Raw genomic sequence first — 19,969 nt, 5'->3', positions numbered from 1 at the left:
TATGTGCTCAGACCTTCTCAAGGACTCCCACTGTGTGCTCAGACCTTCAACACTCCCACTGCATACTCAGACCTCTTCAAAGCCTCCCCCTAAGGGCTCAGACCTCCAAGACTCCCACTGAGTGCTCAGACCTTCTCAAAGACTCCCACTGAGTGCTCAGCCCTTCTCAGAAGCAGCCCTCCAGATTCATCTCCAGGAAACCAGACCATGAGGAGAATCTCCTTTGGAGTTTGGCTTCTGCAGCTCTCTTCTTCCAGGAATAAGGCCACAGAAGTGGAGGTCCACCCGGAGAGACCCAGAGGGCAGCCTTCTCTTCAACTTTCCTCTGCCAGCAGCCAATTTATATTCTGTAGGCAAGTCTTTCTCCACCCTGAATGCTGTCTATCGTCCAAGATGTACAGGCACATCCTGAGAAAGTCCAGACTTGGGGTGAAGAGACTTCAGGTCTCATCCCAGCTCTGCTTGGACAAGTCACTTCATTTCTCTCCACCTACATTTGTCTCATTTATAAAATCAGAAGGTTAATTAGATGATCTGAGGTGCCTTCCAGCTCTAAATGCTGATTCTCTGTGTCCCAGATAACAATGACCAGCTGTCTGAAAATGGGCAAGTCTCTTCACACTCTGAGGGTGTATTTTCTCATCTGCAAAATATAAATAATATTTACTCTGCCTAAGCCATGGGTCAAATAATGACCAAATGAATCACTATGTCAAGTGAATGGAAACTCCTCCGAGGCAGGGGCTGCCTTTGTCTTTGTCTTTGGATCTACTAACATACAGTAGGCCCTTAATAATAAGGGCTGAATGATTCTGCTTAATAATAACGATAACAATATGATTTCTACCTCTTCGGCTCCCTTTCCCTCCTTGCCTTAATGTGTGTCTTCATGCTGCCCTGACCCTCTCCTGTCAAAGTGGAAAACACCATAAGCTTTTCACACTGAGAAAAAGAAGTGACTTACCCGAGGTCACACCACCGTCAATCACGAGGCAGCTGAATTATTCTGACAATTCCTAAGTCCAGGGAACTGGGCCTTGGCCAGAACCAGCCTTAGTCTCTCTCCGGTCCCCTTTCTCACTCTCTCTGCTACACCCTCCCCACCTAGTTCCCCTTACACCCACCCTGGTTTTTCTGTAATGGAGAAAAGTACCTGATGACCTATTCCAGGAATCCACAGCCCCCTCTCAAACAAGGCCTTCCGGATCTCCCCAGCTGTTGGTGCTTTCCCTGCCCCACCCTTCCACCCCCATCCCTTCCTTCAAGTTTACTCTGGACATATTGATTCACCCCAGGAGAAAGTCATTTCTCTGAGGGCAGGGATTGTTTCCTTTGTTGTTACTGTATCCCCACTTTTCCAGTGTCTGGAACATAGTAGGCATTTTATAAAAAATACTTCCTGAATTGAATTGACCTGATTTGGGAAAAAAAGGAGAGAGAGAGAGAGAGAGAGAGAGAGAGAGAGAGAGAGAGAAGTAAATGAAAGAGAGAAAGAGAGAAAAAGAGAGAAAATGACATAGAGAGAGGAGTCAAAGAGAAAGAAAGAGAAAGGAGGAAGGAAAGAAGAAGGAAAGAGGAAAAGAAAAAGAGAAGGAAAGAGGGAGGGAGGCACTGTGCTAAGAGCTTAAAAAAATTCTCATTTGATCTTCACAATACCCATGGAAAGAGCTATTATTATTCCTATTTTACAGATGAGGAACCTGAGGCAATCAAAAATTAAATGACCTGACCACGATCATACAGCTAGTAAGTGTTTGGGACTGAATTAGAATCAGCTCTTTCTGACTGAAGGCCCAGTACTTACTCTGCCACCTAGCTATTTTCCTTTGGAAGATGGACTTCATAGGAAAAGTTAAGAGAAGCCAATGGTTAGTCCAAAGGCCAAGTCCATTGATACAGTTTGAGCGAGAAAGCCTGATACCCCCCTGATATGAAACTTTGCAAATGATCTCCTACTCTGGGAGAAAGCCAGATGCTCAAGTCAGAACTAAGACTTACTGTCCTGTATTCAAATTCTGACTATGCTATTTTGAAGCAGCTAAGGGACTCACTGAGTAGAATGCTGAACCCAAAGTCACAGAACTGAACTTAAATCTGACCTCAGACATTCACTAGTTGTGTGACCCCAGACAAATAATTTAGCTCCAGTCCACCTCAGTTTCTCCAACTGTAAACTGAGAAGAATAATAGCACCTATCTCTTGGAGTGAAAAGAGTTAATAACTGTAAATGCTTTGTAAACCTTAAAATGCTCTCAAAATGCTAGCAGTCGTCATCATCGTCATCATCCACCTTACTATCTCTGGGATCTATATGACAAAAAGCATTTTTCTGGACCTTGGGATGTCACTGCCTCACAGAACTCCTGGGGAGCAGTCTCTCGACCAAGACAGATTTCCACCTGTTCAACAGCTTGGAAATCTGCCTGGGCAAATTTCTGGTTAAAGGTTAACTGAAGCCAGTATCTGATTGCTTACCATCGCAGGAAGGAGGAAAGGGAGGGACAGAATTTGGAAACTCAAAACTTTAAAAATGTTAACCAAAAAAAACCAAACCCAGTAAGCTGATTTGCCCAAGATCATTCATTTGACACAGGTCAGAAGCCCAGGCCCTCCTGCATGTCCCATTAACTACCTATAATAATGCCAGTAATTAATAAAATAAAAACAAATAATTAGCTTCTATATATGGTTATAAAATTGTGATCCATATTAGCTCTTTCCAATCGAACAGCATTCTGGGGTGATCGGAGACATTCTTTTTCTTTTTTGTAATAAAAAATGTCAATAAACATTTATTAATCAGATATGATCCAGGCACCGTGTAAACATTGGGGATACCAATACAGAGAGAGAGGCAGAAAGAGATAGAATGAGACATAGCTACAAATAGAAAGAGAAAGACATGGCGACACAAAGAAAGACAAAGAAAAAGAGAGACAAACACACAGAAAAAGAGAGAGAGAGACAGAAAAAGAAACAAAGGAAACATACAGAGAAACTTGGAGAGAGGAGAGACTGAGAGAGAGAGAAAAGACAGAAAGACAGAGATAGAGTACAATGCAGACACAAAGAGACAGAATGAGACAAAGACAGAGAATGACAGAGACACACACAGAGAGAGAGAGAGAGAGAGAGAGAGAGGAACAGAGGAGACAGAGACACACAGAGGGAAAGGTAGAGAGACAAACATGGAGAGAGAGAAGAGACAGAAAAGGAAAAAAGAGAAGAGACAGACAGGGGAGAGAGAGGAGAGAGAGAGAGAGAGAGAGAGAGAGAGAGAGAGAGAGAGAGAGAGAGAGAGAGAGAGAGAGAGAGAACTGCCTTCAAGTAGTTTATAGTCTGAAGGGAAAAGTCTGTACCCCAAAAATACTTGATTCAGAAGCATGGTGGAGAAGTCAGTCAGAGAAGTCCCAAACTAGTGCAACCAGATTCCAGATAACTTCCTTCAGTGGACTGCTGTACTACTGGCCCTCTTAAAGGACCCTCCTGAACCCTGGGCACTGGCAACCTCCTTGCCATGATGCAGAAATGCCCAGCCCTTACCAGCTGCCCTACAGCCAAACCCTCCTGGGTTTAAATGGATGTTATTTCTCAAAATCAGACAGTTGAGATGGTCCCAATTTCCTATTTTCAAACACTTTGAATGATAATGAGCCTTTAAGAAATGCTTTTTAAACCATTCCTTGATTGTCCCATGGACACATAGGTGTCTGGGCTGAGATTGGAACCTGGGGATTTGGGACTCAAAAGTCCAGAGCTCTAATAACCCAGATACTATCTTTCTTGTAAGACTGTCATGGGCTTGCAAAAAACCTAAAAAATATATATATATAAAGTTGTTTTGGGGCGGCTAGGTGGGTGGCGCAGTGGATAAAGCACCAACCCTGGAATCAGGAGTACCTGGGTTCAAATCTGGTCTCAGATACTTAATAATGACCTAGCTGTGTGGCCTTGGGCAAACCACTTAACCCCATTTGCCTTGCAAAAAACATAAAAAATAAAAATAAAAAAATATAAAGTTGTAAAACTGTTATGGGGAAAGACTTGTCCGACTGGGAACATAAAAAAAGCTGGAGTTCCTATTGTCTTCACCCTCTGGGGCCAGGCACCCTGGGTTTTCTCTTTTAAGCTTAGAAGCCCTCATCCACAATATTACTCCTCTATCATCCTCAGTCCAAATAATAGAGGCCTTGAAGAGCAGCTGTAAAATGACCTGTTTTCCCAAAAAGACATGACCAATGATCTGGATCTGTCATTCATTGCTTTCCACAAATCCTTCCTCCTGCAGTCTTGCCAAATTACTCTTCCTTTTTCCAACTTGCTACTCCAAGTATGTTCTTTTCAGTGTGTCCTATCTTCCTCCAAAGGCTTTGCAGACAGTTAGAGAGAGGAAAAAAATCCACTAGATTCAGATTCAGAGGAATTGGCTTGGCCATCCACTCCCCTTAAGGTAAGCAGCCTTCTCCTATCTGGGCTTCTTATCCATAAAATGAGATGATTTCTAAACAGTTTTTCAGCTCCAAATCCATAGTATATTAAAGTTTCCTCCCTCCACAGTGATCCTCTAGGGTCCCAGGAGGCAGAAGGATACCATCCTAAGAGGGTTGTATTTGTAAGCAGATGAACTGGGCTCAGATGCTAAGCAAGTCTCAACTTCTCTGTGCTTCAGTCTCCCCATCTGCTATCTGATTGGGCTGTTTTATGGGGCCCTTCCTGTTCTATCTGTGATTTTATCTGACTCCCTCCTTCTTTCGAGAAAGATTCTGGGATTACCCTAAATCTCTTTCCCTTCTCTGATACTAGCTGGCCCTTATTCCAGTCCCACAAGTTATCATTTCATGATACGCTGTCCGACCGCTGAATGTTAGACAACATTATTCACAGGTGATGTCTTATTTCTCCAACTAGACTATCTTTTTTCTTTCCCATCAGCACCTGGACAGCACCTCACACAGTAGGCATTTTTCAGGGAAACTAAAGACTTATCATACATTTACTGGAGTATCGTCCCTTAAGGAGGGGAATGGCTGCCAGGGGTCTCTAACATAGGTGGTTGCTCTAGGGAAGGACCATTCCACCCTATCCTACCACCACTTTAGGCAAATCCCATCCCTTTCCCCTGCCAACCTGGTGGTATGGAAAGGGCAATGGATTTGGAGTCCTAAGGTCTGGAGTTCAAATCTCAGCTCTCTTCTACCTACCACCTATGTAACTTTGGACAAATGGCTTCAACCCAGGACCTCTGACCTCTCTAGATCTCAGTTTCCTCATGGGATGGCTCCTAAAATCCTTTCTCTAGTCTGTGATCCTATCCCTCCAAGTCTCACACTATGACATCTGCTGGCTATATGGTCATGAACAAACCTCTTAATCACTCTGGGCCTTGGTTTCCTCTTACATAAAATGAGAAGACTAATTTGCCTTGTCTCCTGCCCAGGAGGTGGAAGGAATGCCTTTTGGAAGTTTGAAAGCATTGTGGTTAGAAATGTAAGTTGCATGGTTATTATTATTAGTAAAGCCTTAGCTTTGTCCCTCTTCTAAAGACTCTGCAAAAAGTACACATTGGTTTGGGGTGGAAGAATTTTAAAGACCATTGACCCCCATGACCCCACCAGGTTTTCATTTATAGAGAATGAAGGAAATCCTAGGTCAACAGTCTCCCACAGTGTTCTTCCAACCTTCTGCAAGGCACTCAAACCTTCATTGGGTCACTGAGAGCCCCAACTCCACTGTTTACAATTCTCCACCCATGCTCCTAAAATGACTCAGCTTCTCCACAACATTTGATAAGTCCCTTTCCCCTTTAAGAAAATGGAAAAACAAAAAACAAAATAAAATAAAATAAAACAAAGCTCAACTTGCTAAAGATGGACCCAAAAAAGGGAACTAGATAGTACAAAATTAGATGTAGAGAAGCAACCTCTTTATGGAAGGATCCTTCTAGTAATCTTCAACCAACTGGCTTTTTCTTTGTATCTTTTGTTTTCTGAGGGCTATATCAGCGGGAGCTGTGCTCTGTCCAAAGGTCAACTCCAATTCCAACCACCGTGGCCCACCATGGCCCACAGGGAGAAGGGGATGTGGAACTCCTAAGATGAAACTTTCCCTCCAAACACATCTTATACCAAACAAATAGACTCTTGGCCCTACATTTAGAAGGGATTTTAGATCTCATTGAGAAAGTCGGGGGGCGACCATTTGTTGAGTAGATTCTAAGGATTCCTTTGACATGACCTTAGATAATAGCAGTGCTCCTCTCCCACTCTTAAATTCCACAATTCTGAAATTGGACAAGGAGATGGTGAACTACAGTGGGAAAAGGACTGTCTGTAGAATCTAAGGACTTAAGTTCAAATCCGACCTTATAATTATGACATGTATGACTTTTGTCAAGATATTTAAATTCCCTGGGTCTCAGTTTCCTATTTCTTAGTCTATAATAGTCACTAGAGCCCCTTCCATGTGTCATCTAGGACCCCTTCATGGAGAGCCATAAACTCCTTGAAGGGACTATTTGGGGGTTGGGTGAGGGGTGGGGAAATAATACCTTGTACCTCTTCCAGACACTAATTCCCTCCATAAGGGGAATGTCCATTGTGGAAAATCCCTCCATAGCTACATGTCAGCAGTTGGATCTGTCTTTTGCCTTTCTTTGTATTCCTAGTTCTTCACACAGCATCCGTCATAGAGTTAGGTGCTTCATGAATACGTGTTAAGTCTTTTACAGAGCTGCCTTGGGACTCTGAGAGGTTAAGTGACTTGCCTGTGGTTAACCAGCCAGTAATATGTCAGGGACAGCCCTAGATCCAGTTTCTTGACTCTAACAATGGCAGTTTCTCTACGACTTAGAAAATAAGTGAAAGGGTTGGAGAGGAATAGATCTCACATACAGAATTGTAGAGTTGGAAGAAACCCTGGAGAAAAATCTGAGGAAATCTTGGAGAAAATCTCATCCAGCCCCTTCATTTTAGAGAGGAGAAAACAGACTCAGGGAAGCAAAGTGACCGGCCCAAGGTCACACAGTTTAGGCAATAGAAGAGACAAGATTCAAGTCTAAGTCAGCTGTGATTCCATACTCGGGGTTCTTGCCACTGTATCTGGACAGATGTTCTGTGCCACCAACAGGTGCCCACTTACCAAAACTCACTTATCCCCTTCACATATACCAGACCACACACATCCACAGCCTAGAACATACATGGATTAGCATGTATACATATATACAACCTCAACCTATGGATCCATCACTTAGTGTGTTATGACAAAAAAAGCAAAGCATGGGAATTTGAAATAGGTCACTTAATATTTTATGAGCACCTACTATGTGCCAAAGCTTTGGTTCTGCTGCCCTCACATATGTACTACTACTACTACTACTCCATGAGGTGACCTCCTGGGAGTAAAGAGCACTGACTGGGGAGGCTCAACCTCATGGAATCACTTCTTCATCAGGCCTCAGTTTCCTCAACTGTAAAAATAGCAAGTTGGAATAGAATTTCTTCTGAGCTCCTTTCCAACCCTAGGAGGCCATGACTTGTCCAACAGCTGCTAATAACACATACACAAGTCTGAACAAGTTCACCTAAGGCTACACCCTAACAAATATATATGTATACCATGTGATGTAGTCTGTGAATGAAACACATGTAGATTCCAATCCTGGCCATAGCAAACAAACACACATGCAAACACATCTACACAAGGAATAGTGGTCCACTTCCCATCGACATGACCCTAGGCAAATGACTAAATTTCAATAGCCTCAGTTTCCCTAAAAGTGAAATGAAGGGGTTGTTCTAAATGACTTCTGGGGTCTGTTCCAGCTACATCAAAATCTATGATGATTCTACCTATGTGTTTCACAAGGCCACAGTACAGAAACCTATCTGCATCCTTTACCCCCCAAGTTTTACATCAATTCCAGTGGGGGGGGGATTGGGAAGACACCAGGCTCCACCCACCACCCTAAAACACCCAGAATTTGAATCAGCATACCCCCATACACACCCATATGCCATACATACATCCAAACAACAGGCACCATACATACATATCCACCCCATCCAACATGCAACTTACACACATGCATACAACCCGGAGAGTTCTTCTTAGCCTTTGGGACACATTCTTCAAAACCTGGCACAGTGATTTCTCTCTCTGTCCATACCAGCTCACTGTCTCATTCTCACACCATCCATCTCTCTATCTCTCCCTGTCTGTCACATTTATACCACACACACACACACACACACATACACACACACGATTTTTTGGCCTTTAAGGACCCATTCTTCAAAACTTAGTACAGTGACTCACAACTTCTATATCCCTCTCACACGGATACATCATCTCTGTCTCTCTTTATGTCTCTGGCACATATAATCTCTGACTCTCTCACATATACACTCCAGTTCTCTGTCTCTCTGTACCTCTCTCTGTCTCTCACATACACACCATCTATCTCTTGTCACTCAGCCACGTCCACACATATCATCCATTTCTCTCTATTTCTCCCTGTCTCTGTCTCACACACACATACACACACATACACACACACACACACACACACACACACGCTAACACACACATCTCAATGTCTGTTTGGTTTGCTCCCTGACTCAGAGTCTCTTCCCGGCCGCCTGAGTAAAGGGGGAGCCCCGTGTGGGTGTGTGAGTGAGACAGGTTGTGCTTTCAAAGCAGAGAAGGAAAGCTGGGAAACCGGGAAATCCGCCCCTGCCCGGGGTTGCCTCGGGTGCCCTCCAGTGACAGGGTCACACACACACACACACAGCCTCACCAACCACACAAAGGGCCTACCTACCACACAAAGACACCAACACACCTAGAGCACATAAGCAGAAACAAGTGGCCCCCACGTCCCCCCAGCCCAGCCCTCTCCCCCTCCTCCTCAGGCCCAAGGTTCGGAGCTCGGACCCCTTTAGGAGCAGCCAGCTCCCGGCAGTGGGGGGGGGGGGGGAGGCCGGAGTGGGGGCAGGCTTTGTCTCGGCCGCCGAGCCGGGGCCCCCCGAGTGTGAGGGTGCGGGGGCACACACACACACACACACACACACATACTCATGCACACCAATACCTCCTCCCACCCCTCGGGCACCGCACGCATACGTGTACACACACACACACATGCACGCGAGAGCAGCGTGTACACCCCCAGTCCCCCACAGGCGTCCCCCCCCGTGGTGATCACTGCGACCCCCTCAGAGCCACAGGCGGGGACATCGAGGCACTCGGACTCCTGTCACTCTCGGAACGCTTGTCGGAGGGCGCCCCGGGGAAGGGACTGACTTTGCTCCTTCTGTCCCCCTGGGGTTCCCCCCATACACGCACACACGACATCGCACCCCCCGCGCGGACACTGCGCTGGGGGATCCTGGCGGAGCCGGGGTGGGAAGGGGCGATGGGGAGGAGCCGCGGTACCTTTCCCTGCCGAGCCCGGGGAAGTGAATCGCGGCTGTGCGGAGCTCCAGCCTCCTGCCCGGCAGCCGCCGCCTCCTTCTTCTCTCTCCTCCTCCTCCTCCTCCTCCGCCTCCTCCTCCTCCTCCTCCTCCTCCTCCTCCTCCTCCTCCTCCTCCCCCTCCTCCCCCTCCTCCTCCTCCTCCTCCTCCTCCTGCAGCCGCCGCCGCCGGGACTGTAGGGGCCGGCCCGGCCACCGCGGCCTGTTTATGCTCGGGGCTCCGCCTTGCTTTACCCCGTCTCGGGCCCCCTCCTCTCCCCTGGCCGGTCGCCCCGCCTCCCGGGAGGCTGCCCCCCCCCCGGCTCCGCGCTCCGCCCTCCTCCGCCCTGGGGCGCTTGTCCGCAGCCAGTCAGCTGGCCCGCCGTGGGGTGGGGGATGGAGGGGGCGCAAAGCCCCAGGACCGCCTGCCCCGACTCGACCCCCTCCTTCATGCCACCCCCCTCGGCTAACCCCAAACCCAGCCCCCGTGATGCCTGTAGCTTTGAAACTTCTGTCACACACAGTCGTCTGTCCTCTGAGTCTCAGTTTCCCCTTTTGCCAAGTGAAGGAATTAGACTACGAGAACACAAAGCAGGTTCTTCTGTGGGAAAATCCTCGGCTTTTGAGGGAATTTTGTCCCTTAGCATCTAAGCTTTGCCTAACTGTCGAAGTTTCCCTCCCCTCCCCCCCTTCACCCCTTCTCCATTCCCTAAATCACAGGTTTAGAACTGGAAAGGTTTAGAGAGGTTATCACAGCCAGTTCTCTCTTTTTATACACAGGAGGAAACCAAGGCACAGAGCAGTTAAGTGACCCACCCCACCCCCCCCAATCACACAACCAATACAGAACTGAAGCTGGATTTGAAACAAGATCATTCCCCTCTCTGCCATACTAGTCTGCCTCCTTAGAGAAACAAAGATACAGTCTGCAGGAGCCTAAAAAATGCTTGTAAGAACTTATTTCTGTGAGGAGAATTGAGAGGAATTAGAGGGTGTGGGGGTTAGTTGATTATCATGGGATGATGTTAAAAAGAAACGACTAAGACCTAAATAAGGATTATACTGGAAGAAAGGGAGGCAGAAGAGGGTAAATCGTGAAACATCAAGAGACATAAAGGACCTTTTATAGTGGAGGAAAAGAAGGAAGGGTAGAAGCATTGGTTAACTCTCAACAAAATGGTTCAAAGAGGGAATAACGTACACTCGCAATTGGGTTTAGAAATTTATCTTACCCAACAAGGAAGTAGGAAAGTAAAGGGGGAAAGAAAGGGGCAGTAGGGGGCCGAGAGAGGAAGGGAAGATATAGGAAGGGAAAGGGGGAAAAAAGTGGGGAAACTGATAAAATGGAGGGCAGATTGAGGGAGGTGATGGTCAAAAGCAAAATCCCAGAGAGTAGGGACAGGGTGAAAGGAGAGAGAAAAGTATAAACGGGGGGAACAGGATGGTGAGAAATACAGAGCTAGTAATCATAACAGTGTGAACGAGATGCACTCTCCCATAAAATAGAAGTGGTTAACAGAATTGATCAAAAACCCGAATCCCACAATATGCAGTTTACGAGAAACACATTTGAAGCAGGAAGATACACAGAGAATAAAAGTAAAACACTGGAGCAGAATATATTGTGCTTCCACTGAAGTAAAAAAAGTTGGGATAGCAATCCCCACGATCTCAAAGGAAAAGGAAAAACGGACCTGATTAAAAGAGATAAGGAAGGAAACTATACTTTGCTAAAAGACATCACAAACAATGAAATAATATTAATACTAAATACATATTATATATATATATATGTATGTATGTATTTCAATTGGTAAAGCAGTCATTCTTAGAGAAGTTAAGTGAGTTACCTGAAGAAATAGATAGTAAAACTATACTAATAGGGGACCTCTACCTCCCTCTCTCGGAATTAGATAAATCAACCCACAAAATGAAAAAAAGAAAGAAATAAAAAAAGTGAAGAGAAGCTTAGAAAAATAGATATGATAGACTTCCGGAGAAAACTGAATGAGGAAAAGAAAGGAATAGAGCTTTTTCTCAGTGGAACATGGAACCTACACAAAAATTGACCATGTATCAGAGCATAAACCTCACTATCAAAGGCAGAAATGCTAACTACATCTTTCTCAGATGATGATGCAATAGAAATCACATGTAATAAAGTTAAGGAAAGAGATTAAAAATTAAATAACCCAGTCCTAAAGAATAAGTGGATCAAACAACAAAACATAGAAACAATAAATAATTTCATCTAAGACAATGACAATAATGAATCGACATACCAAAACTTATGGGATGCAGTGAAAGCAGTTCTTAGGGAATCTTTTATCTCCCTAGACATGAATAAAATAGAGAAAGAGAAGATCAATGAAATGAAAATGCAATTTAAAAAAAAACACATTCAAAATCCCCAATTAAATACCAAATTAGAAATCTTGAAAAATCAAGGGATAGATGAATAAGATTAAAAGTAAGGAAATTATTGAATTAGTAAACAAAACTTGGAGTGGGTTTTATGAAAAAAAACAAAATAGATACAATTTTGGTTAATTTGATTTAAATAAAAGAAGAAAACCAAATTACCAGTATCCAAAATGAAAAAAGTGATATCACCACCAATGAAGAGGCAATTAAAGCAATAATTTGGAGCTACTATTTTGCCCAACTGTATACCAATAAATCTGACAATCTAAGTGAAATGGATGATTATTTACAAATATATAAGTTGCCCAAATTAACAGAAGAGAAATTAAAATACTTGAGTAAGCCCATTTAGAAAAACATCATCAGTAAATTTCCTAAGGGAAAAAAATCTCCAGGGGGGCGGCTAGGTGGAGCAGTGGATAAAGCACTGGCCCTGGAGTCAGGAGTACCTGGGTTCAAATCCGACCTCAGACACTACCTAGCTGTGTGGCCTTGGGCGAGCCACTTAACCCCATTTGCCTTTCAAAAACCTAAAAAGAAAAAATCTCCAGGGTCAGATGAATTCACAGTTGAATTCTACCAAATATTTAAAGAATAATTAATTCCCAAACTATATAAACTATCTGGAAAAAGAGGCAAAGAAAGAGTCCTACCAAATTCCTTTTATAACACAAATATGGGCTTGATGGTTGGTTCTTGTCCTTCATTATGGAAGACATCAATATGCCTGAGACAAATTACAGTGTGTCCAACTGTGGTTAATCAGCCCAGTACAAAGTCGGAATGCTCTACCATAGGTCAGGCAAAAATAGTCCATGTGGGGGCAGTTAGGTGGCACAGTGGATAGAGCACCGGCCCTAGAGTCAGGAGTACCTGAGTTCAACTCTGGCCTCAGACACTATAATTACCTAGCTGTGTGGCCTTAGGCAAGTCACTTAATCCCACTGCCTTAAATTTAAAAAAAAAATAGTCCATGTGAATACCTGGGGTGCCTACTCTAAACTTACACATGTCATGCTTCCTTTGAGCTACTTCTACCTTCCTCATAGAATGCAACAACCTCACCATGTGCCAGCTTCTCCCAGGTTGTACCATCAGTTCCAAAGTTCTTCAATGAGAACTTCTGTGAGTCTCGGTATTGCTTCTTCTGACCCCCTTGTAAGTGCTTGCCCTGTGTGAGTTCTCCCTAAAATGATTGTTTTGGCAAGTGTGCTTCTGGCATTCAAACAATGTGCCCAGCCCATAGTAGTTGCCCTTTCTGTAGTAATGTTGGAATGCTAGGCAGCTTAGCTCCAGAAGGGACCTCAGTGTCTGGTATCTTCTCCTGCCAGGTGATCTTCCTAAGACAATTCAAATGGAAGCAATTCAGTTTCCTGACATGGCATTGGTATATGTTTCACAGTCATATAGCAATGAGGTCAGCACAATGACTTTGTAGACCTTCAATTTTGTAGTTAGTCTAATACCTCTTCTCTCCCACACTTTCTTTCACAGCCTCCCAAATACTGAGCTAACTTTGGCAATGTGTGTGTCGATGGTCAATGTATTCTTTCTTAGTGTACTGCCAAGGTAGGTGAACTTGTCCACAGTTCTTGCTGTAATCAATGGGTCCACATATGATGGTGTGGTGCTAGATGATAGAGTACCTGTGTTTTCTTGGTGTTCATTGTTAGACCAAAATTAGCACAAGCAACAGAGAATCAATTCTTGCTTTGGTGAATCTCAGCTTCACAGGCTGCATTGAGTACACAATCTTTTGCAAATAGAAGATCATGCACCAACATGCCCTCTACTTTTGTCCTGGCTTGTAGCCTTTTCAAGTTGAAGAATTTGCCATCCATACATTAGCTGTGTTTATCCTCAGTGAAGGTGTTTAATAACATGATTGAAAACATCATGCTAAAGAGCATGGAAGCAAGGACATAGCCTTGTTTCATTCCATTGGTGACTGGGAAATCTTGAGAGCAGCATCCACTATCCAGACCCTGGGCAAGCATCCCATCATGGAACTGACATACAATACTGATGAACTCAAGGAACCCAAATTCTGACATAATTTTCCATAAGCCCTCAGGACTGATAGTATCAAAGGCCTTGGTCAGATCTACAAATGTATACAGCCTCTATTCTGTTCCTGGCAATTTTTATGGAGTTGTTGGGCAGCAAACACCATATTGACTGTTCCTCACCCCCTTTCTGAAGTCACACTGACTCTCAGGGAGAAGATCATCTTCCAAGTGAAGGATCAGTCTATTGAGAAGGACTGGCAAGATTCTTACCAGCAACGAATAACAGAGAAACACCCCTGTGATTGTCACAGAACAACCTATTCCTTTTACCTTTATAGAGATGGATGATGGAGTCATCCTTGAATTCTTGGCGGATAACCTTTTCATGCCATATAACAATGGGCAATTTCAGTCAGTTTTTGAATGGGCAATGGACCCCCCCCCCCCATTCTTGTAGATCTGTTGGAATAAAATCAGCACCTGTGCTTTGCCACTTGAAAGGAGCCTAATGGTGTTCACAACCTCTTCTTCAGTTGGAACTTCAGCTAGGGACTAATACTTAAACCAGGAAGAGCCAAAACTGAGAAAGAAAATTATAGACCAATTTCCAATGGATACTGATGCAAAAAAAAATTTAAATAAAATATTATTAAAGAAATTACAGCAAGTTACCACCAGGATAATACACTATTACCAGGTGGGATTTATAACAGGAAGACAGGACTGGTTCAATATTAGGAAAACAATAGGCATAATTGACCATATCAATAATAAAACTAGCAGAAATCACATGATTATCTCAATAGATGCTGAAAAAGCTTTTGACAAAATATAGCACCCATTCCTATTAAGAACTCTAGAGAGTATAGAAATAAATGGATTTTTTCCCTTTAAATGATAAGCAGTATATAGTTAGAAGCCTTCCCAATAAGATCGGGGTGAAACAAGGATGCCATTATCACTATTATTACTCAATAGTGTACTAGAAATATTAGCTTTAGCAATAAGAGGGGAAAAAATTAAAGGAATTAGAATAGGCAATGAGGAAACAAAATGCTAACTCTTTGCAGATGATATATGATGGTTTACTTAGAAAATCCTAGAGAATCAAGTAAAAAAATATTTGAAATAATTAACAACTTTAGCAAAGCTGCAGGATATAAAATAAACCCACATAAATAATCACTATTTCTATATATTACCAACAAAACCTAACAAGAGATAGAGAAATTCCATTTAAAATAACTTTAGACAACATAAAATATATGGGAGTCTACCAATAAAGACAAACCCAGGGATTATATGAATATATTTGCAAAACACTTTTCACACAAATAAATAAATTCAGATCTAAATAATTGTAAAAATATCAATTGAACATGGGTAGACCAAGCTAATATAATAAAAATGATGAATTCTGCCTAAACTAATCTATTTATTCAGTGCCATACCAATGAAATTACAAAAAAAAATATTTTTAGAGCTAGAAAGTTTAACAAAACTCATCTGGAAAAACAAAAGATCAAGCATATGAAGGGAATTAATGGGAAAAAATGCAAAGGAATTTGACCTAGCCATACCAGATCTAAAACAATATTATAAAGCAGCAGTTATCAAAACCATTTGCTACTAGCTAAGAAACAGAATGGTGGATCAATGGAATAGATTAGGTTCACAAGCTACTTTAGTAATCTACTGTTTTATAAATCCAAAGATTCGTTTCTAGTATAATAACTCATTAATTGACAAAAAACAACTGGGAAAACTGAAGAAGAGAATGGCAGAAACTAGGCATAGACCACCATCTCATTTTCCATACCAAAATAAAGTCTAAATGGGTGCATGATTTAGACATAAAGGGTGATACCATAAGCCAATTAGAAGTGCAAGGAAATGCTTACCTCTCAGATCTATGGAGAGAGATGGAGTTTATGATCAAATAAGACATAGAGAACAATATGAAATGCAAAATAGATGATTTTGGTCCCATTAAATTCAAAAGTTTTTGCACAAACAAAACCTATACAGCCAAGATTAGAAGGAAAACAGAAAGCTTGGAATCCATTTTTACAGCCAGGTTTAAAAAGGTCTTAAAAAGGTCTCATTTCTCAAATATGGACTTAGAAAAATTGAGTCAAATTTATAAAAATACAAGTCGCTCCCCAGTCGATAAATAATCAAATGATATGAACAGTTTTCAAATGAAGAAATTAAAACTATATATATATATATATATATATATATATATATACTCATGTGAAAAAATGCTCTAAGTCACTATTGATTAGAGAAATGCAAAGTAAAGCAACTTTCCCCTATCAGATTGTCTAAAATGACAAGGAAAATGATCTGTTGGGATTTTTTTGTTTGTTTTTGCAAAAGCAATGGGGTCCAGTAACTTGACCAAGATCAGCTAAGTAATCATTACATGCTTGAGTCCAGATTTGAACTCAAATCCTCCCAACTCCAGGGCCAGTGCTCTATCGACTGCACCACCTAGCTGCCCCTAAAATAATCAGTGTTGAAGGAGATGGGGGACACTAGTGCACTGAGAGTTGTGAACTGATCCAACCATTCTAAAGAGCAATTTGGAACTATGCCAAAAGAGTTATAAAACTGTGCATATTCTTTGATCCAGTAATACTAGATCTGTGTAACAAAGAGATTATATAAAAGGAAGAAAGACCCATAAGTACAAAAAAATATTCATAGCATTTCTTTTTTTGTAGTGGCAAAGATAGGAAATTGAAGGTATGTCTATCAACTGGGGAATGTGGACAGATTGTTATGTGAATGTGATGCAGTACTCTTGTTCTGTAAGAAATGATGAGTGGGTGGTGTTCAGAAAAACCTGGAAAGACTTTCATGAACTGATGCTGAGTAAAGTGAGCAGAAACGGAACATTGTACACCTTAATATCAACATTGTGCAATGATCAACTATGACAGACTTAGCCGTTCACAACAAGATAGTGATCAAAGATAATTCTAAAAGACCTGTCAAGGAAAATGTCATACACATTCAAAGAAAGAACTATGGAAGCTGAATGCAGATCAAGTATGCTATTACCCATTTTTTTTTATTTTTAAGGAGTTTTTTTTGCAAGGCAAATGGGGTTAAATGGATTTGAACCCAGGTACTCCAGGGCCGGTGCTTTATCCACTGCGCCACCTAGCCGCCCCTATTTACCCATTTTTAAATTTGTTTTTTTTGTTTTTTCTTTCTCATGGTTTTTCCCTTTTTGTTCCAATTCTTAATATGGAAATATGTGCAACATGATTATACATGTATAATCTGTATTAGATTACTTGCTATCCTAGGGAGTGGGGAGGAAAGGGGGGGAGGGAGAAAAGCTTTACAAAAGTAAGTATTGGAAATTATCTTTTTATATATATATATATATGTAATTAGAAAAATAAAGACAATTATTAATAAAAAAGAAAGCAGAATATTTTTAAAAATTAAACTAAAAGAAGAAACAGTAAAAAGAAAAAAGAAAAAATCTCTCTCCCATTTTCTGACTCATGCTAAGCAGTAAATCTTGTTCTCTCAAACAATTATAAAAGCCACCCCATAACCCCAGAGCCCACCATACCTCAGCCTTGAAATTCAGCAGAATGGATTCCCTGTGACAGACTCAAATTTGATCAAGAAATCTTAAATTGTAGGTGATTCCCAGTATCTTTCTGAACCTAAGTTTTGTCCTTAACAAGATGGGGAAATTAGGTTTAAACTCACACTCTTCTACTTTTGTTACTTTCAGCCTACTGCAATCCTACAACAATGGTACAGATCATAACCCATAGCTACCTTCTCATACTGGGATAGTCCAGTCTGTTTGCCCCAAAAATCCCCCACAGGGGGCCTTTCTCTGGATTTCTTTACATTAACTGGGTATCATCAACACCCGCAATCTGACCACCAGTCATCTTTTATTCTCTCTAGCTGACCAACCAAAGCTTCTCCTTTCCTGCTTGTATATCTTTTGAAAACAGGACTATTGAATCCTACTTCTCTCTCTCTCTCTCTCTCTCTCTCTCTCTCTCTCTCTCTCTCTCTCTCTCTCTCTCTCTCTCTCTTCTTTCTTTCTTTCTTTCCTCCAACTATCTATTCCCCAGACCTGATCCTAGGCTACATTTCCAGTCAATCATCCTGTACCATCCTGTTCCCTCCTCCATTATGGCTTTACGTATTTTAATGGAAGCGAGTTTAAATCGTATGGAGACCAAGTCCTTCATTTTATAGAGGAAAAAAAAAAGAACTAGAAAGACTAGGTAAATTGCCCAGAATCACACAGGAAAATATTTCAGAAGAACAATTTAAGCTTAGATCCTTTGACTCTTGAACAGCTTGTTGTTGAAACAGATAGAGCGCCAGCCCTGGAGAGAGTAGCATCTGAGTTCAAATCCAGCCTCAGATTCTTACTAATTATATGACCCCGAGTAAGTCACTTAACCCAGTTTGCCTTAGTTTCCTCATCTATAAAATGAGCTGGAAGGGAAACGGGAAACCACTCCAGTATCTTCACCAAGCAAATCCAAAAATGACTGAAGACTTTAGAACCATTATTATTTCCCCTAATCAGACCAGAATATTTTGACTACAAACTCAGTTCTCTGTCACACTAATAATCCAGTAGAAAGACTGAATCCTTTCTCAAGTATTCTCTTCCTTTCTTCAGTCTTGACTTTGTGACCCTTAATAACTATTCATTGCCAGAAATAAATGATATACAGCCAATTCTCAATTATCCAAAAAGTAGGTTATCAATTTTTATAACTTTTGTATGGCAATATTTTGAGGTTTTAAGTTGGGGTTGTTCTTTGTTCATTTTCTTCTTCTTAGAGGAAAGGATTTAAATCCTGAATTTCCTCCTAACACCCTCCTAACCCTTCTAACATTGAGTAGTCTTTCATCCACTAATCAGTGTCTTTAGAAAATGCTCTTAAGGACCTATTTGTACAAAAATATTTATAGCAGCTCTTTTGTTGTGGCAAACAATGGCAGTCAAGAGGTTGTCCATCACTTGGGGAATGACTAAACAAGTCATGGTATATGAGTGCGATGAAATATTATTGTGCTGTAAGAAGTGACAAGCAAGATGATTCAGAAAAACCTAGAAAGACTTACATGAATTGATGCAAAATGAAATGAGCAAAACCAAGAGAACACTGTACATGGTAATAGCAATATTGAATGATGAAAAACTATGAACAATTTAGTTATTCTTAGCAATACAATGATCCAAGATAATCCCAAAGGATTCATGATGAAGCAGCCTATCCACCTACAGAGAAAGAACTGAAACTGTTTGAATACAAATTGAAGCATACTATTTTTCTCTTCCTTCCTTCCTTCCTTCCTTACTTATTCAGTCTTCTTATACAAAATGTCTATTATGAAAATATTGTACATGATTCCACATGCATAACCTATATTAAATTATTTATTGTCTCAATGAGAGGGGAGAGAAGGGAGGGAAGGAAGAATAGAGATTAGAACTCCAAACTTTTTTTAAAAAAAGTTAAAAAACTAGGGGCGGCTAGGTAGTGCAGTGGATAGAGCACCGGCCCTGGAGTCAGGAGTACCTGAGTTCAAACCCAATCTCAGACACTTAATAATTACCCATCTGCGTGGCCTTAGGCAAGCCACTTAACCCCATTTGCCTTGCAAAAAAAATCCTAAAAAAACTGTTTTTAACTTTAATTTGGAGAAAAGAATCTTTATTATATAAAAAATTATTATATTAAAAAAGAAAAATGTTATTCAAAATTTATTCACCACTAATTCACCATAATTTAGAAAGTTTTTCAATGTTTCATGAGACCCAGGGCTTAATTAATGTAAAAGAATTCATTACCAAGACGGGTAGGGAATGGGGAACATAACCTAATGAACTGTTTAAGACCAGTCAGACCAACAGCTTCTTAGAACAATAGTAAAAACTAAAAGGAGGTTAGAAGAAAGGCTAAGATTGAGAAGATGATATGATCTATAATGATAACAGCTCCAATCTGATCTATTTGAATGAATTCATGGCCTTGAAAAATGGAAACAGAACAAAAACTCCATGGTCTATGAAAG

The 19,969-nt window shown here is 41.5% G+C and overlaps 1 protein-coding gene across 6 annotated transcripts in view; it reads right to left on the bottom strand.

The window, feature by feature from the left end:
• SMOX (spermine oxidase) overlaps nucleotides 1-19,969 on the bottom strand; it is a 125,716-nt gene that overhangs the window by 64,213 nt on the left and 41,534 nt on the right. For 2 of the 6 annotated variants that reach the window (XM_074196074.1, XM_074196091.1), the window contains exon 1: nucleotides 9,437-9,524. The exons of 3 other annotated variants lie outside the window; for them this stretch is intronic. The gene's annotated coding sequence lies outside the window, so the exon portion shown is untranslated. Of the gene's footprint in view, nucleotides 1-131; nucleotides 1,099-9,436; nucleotides 9,525-19,969 lie in introns of those variants that run through there. One more of the 6 variants, XM_074196083.1, reaches the window with a different exon arrangement.

The sequence above is a fragment of the Macrotis lagotis genome, chromosome 1, assembly GCF_037893015.1.
Source record: "Macrotis lagotis isolate mMagLag1 chromosome 1, bilby.v1.9.chrom.fasta, whole genome shotgun sequence".
In the NCBI taxonomy this organism is placed as follows: Eukaryota; Metazoa; Chordata; class Mammalia; order Peramelemorphia; family Peramelidae; genus Macrotis; species Macrotis lagotis.
The sequence above is the reverse complement of the archived record's forward strand: the minus strand, read 5'-3'. Positions and strand labels throughout refer to the sequence as shown.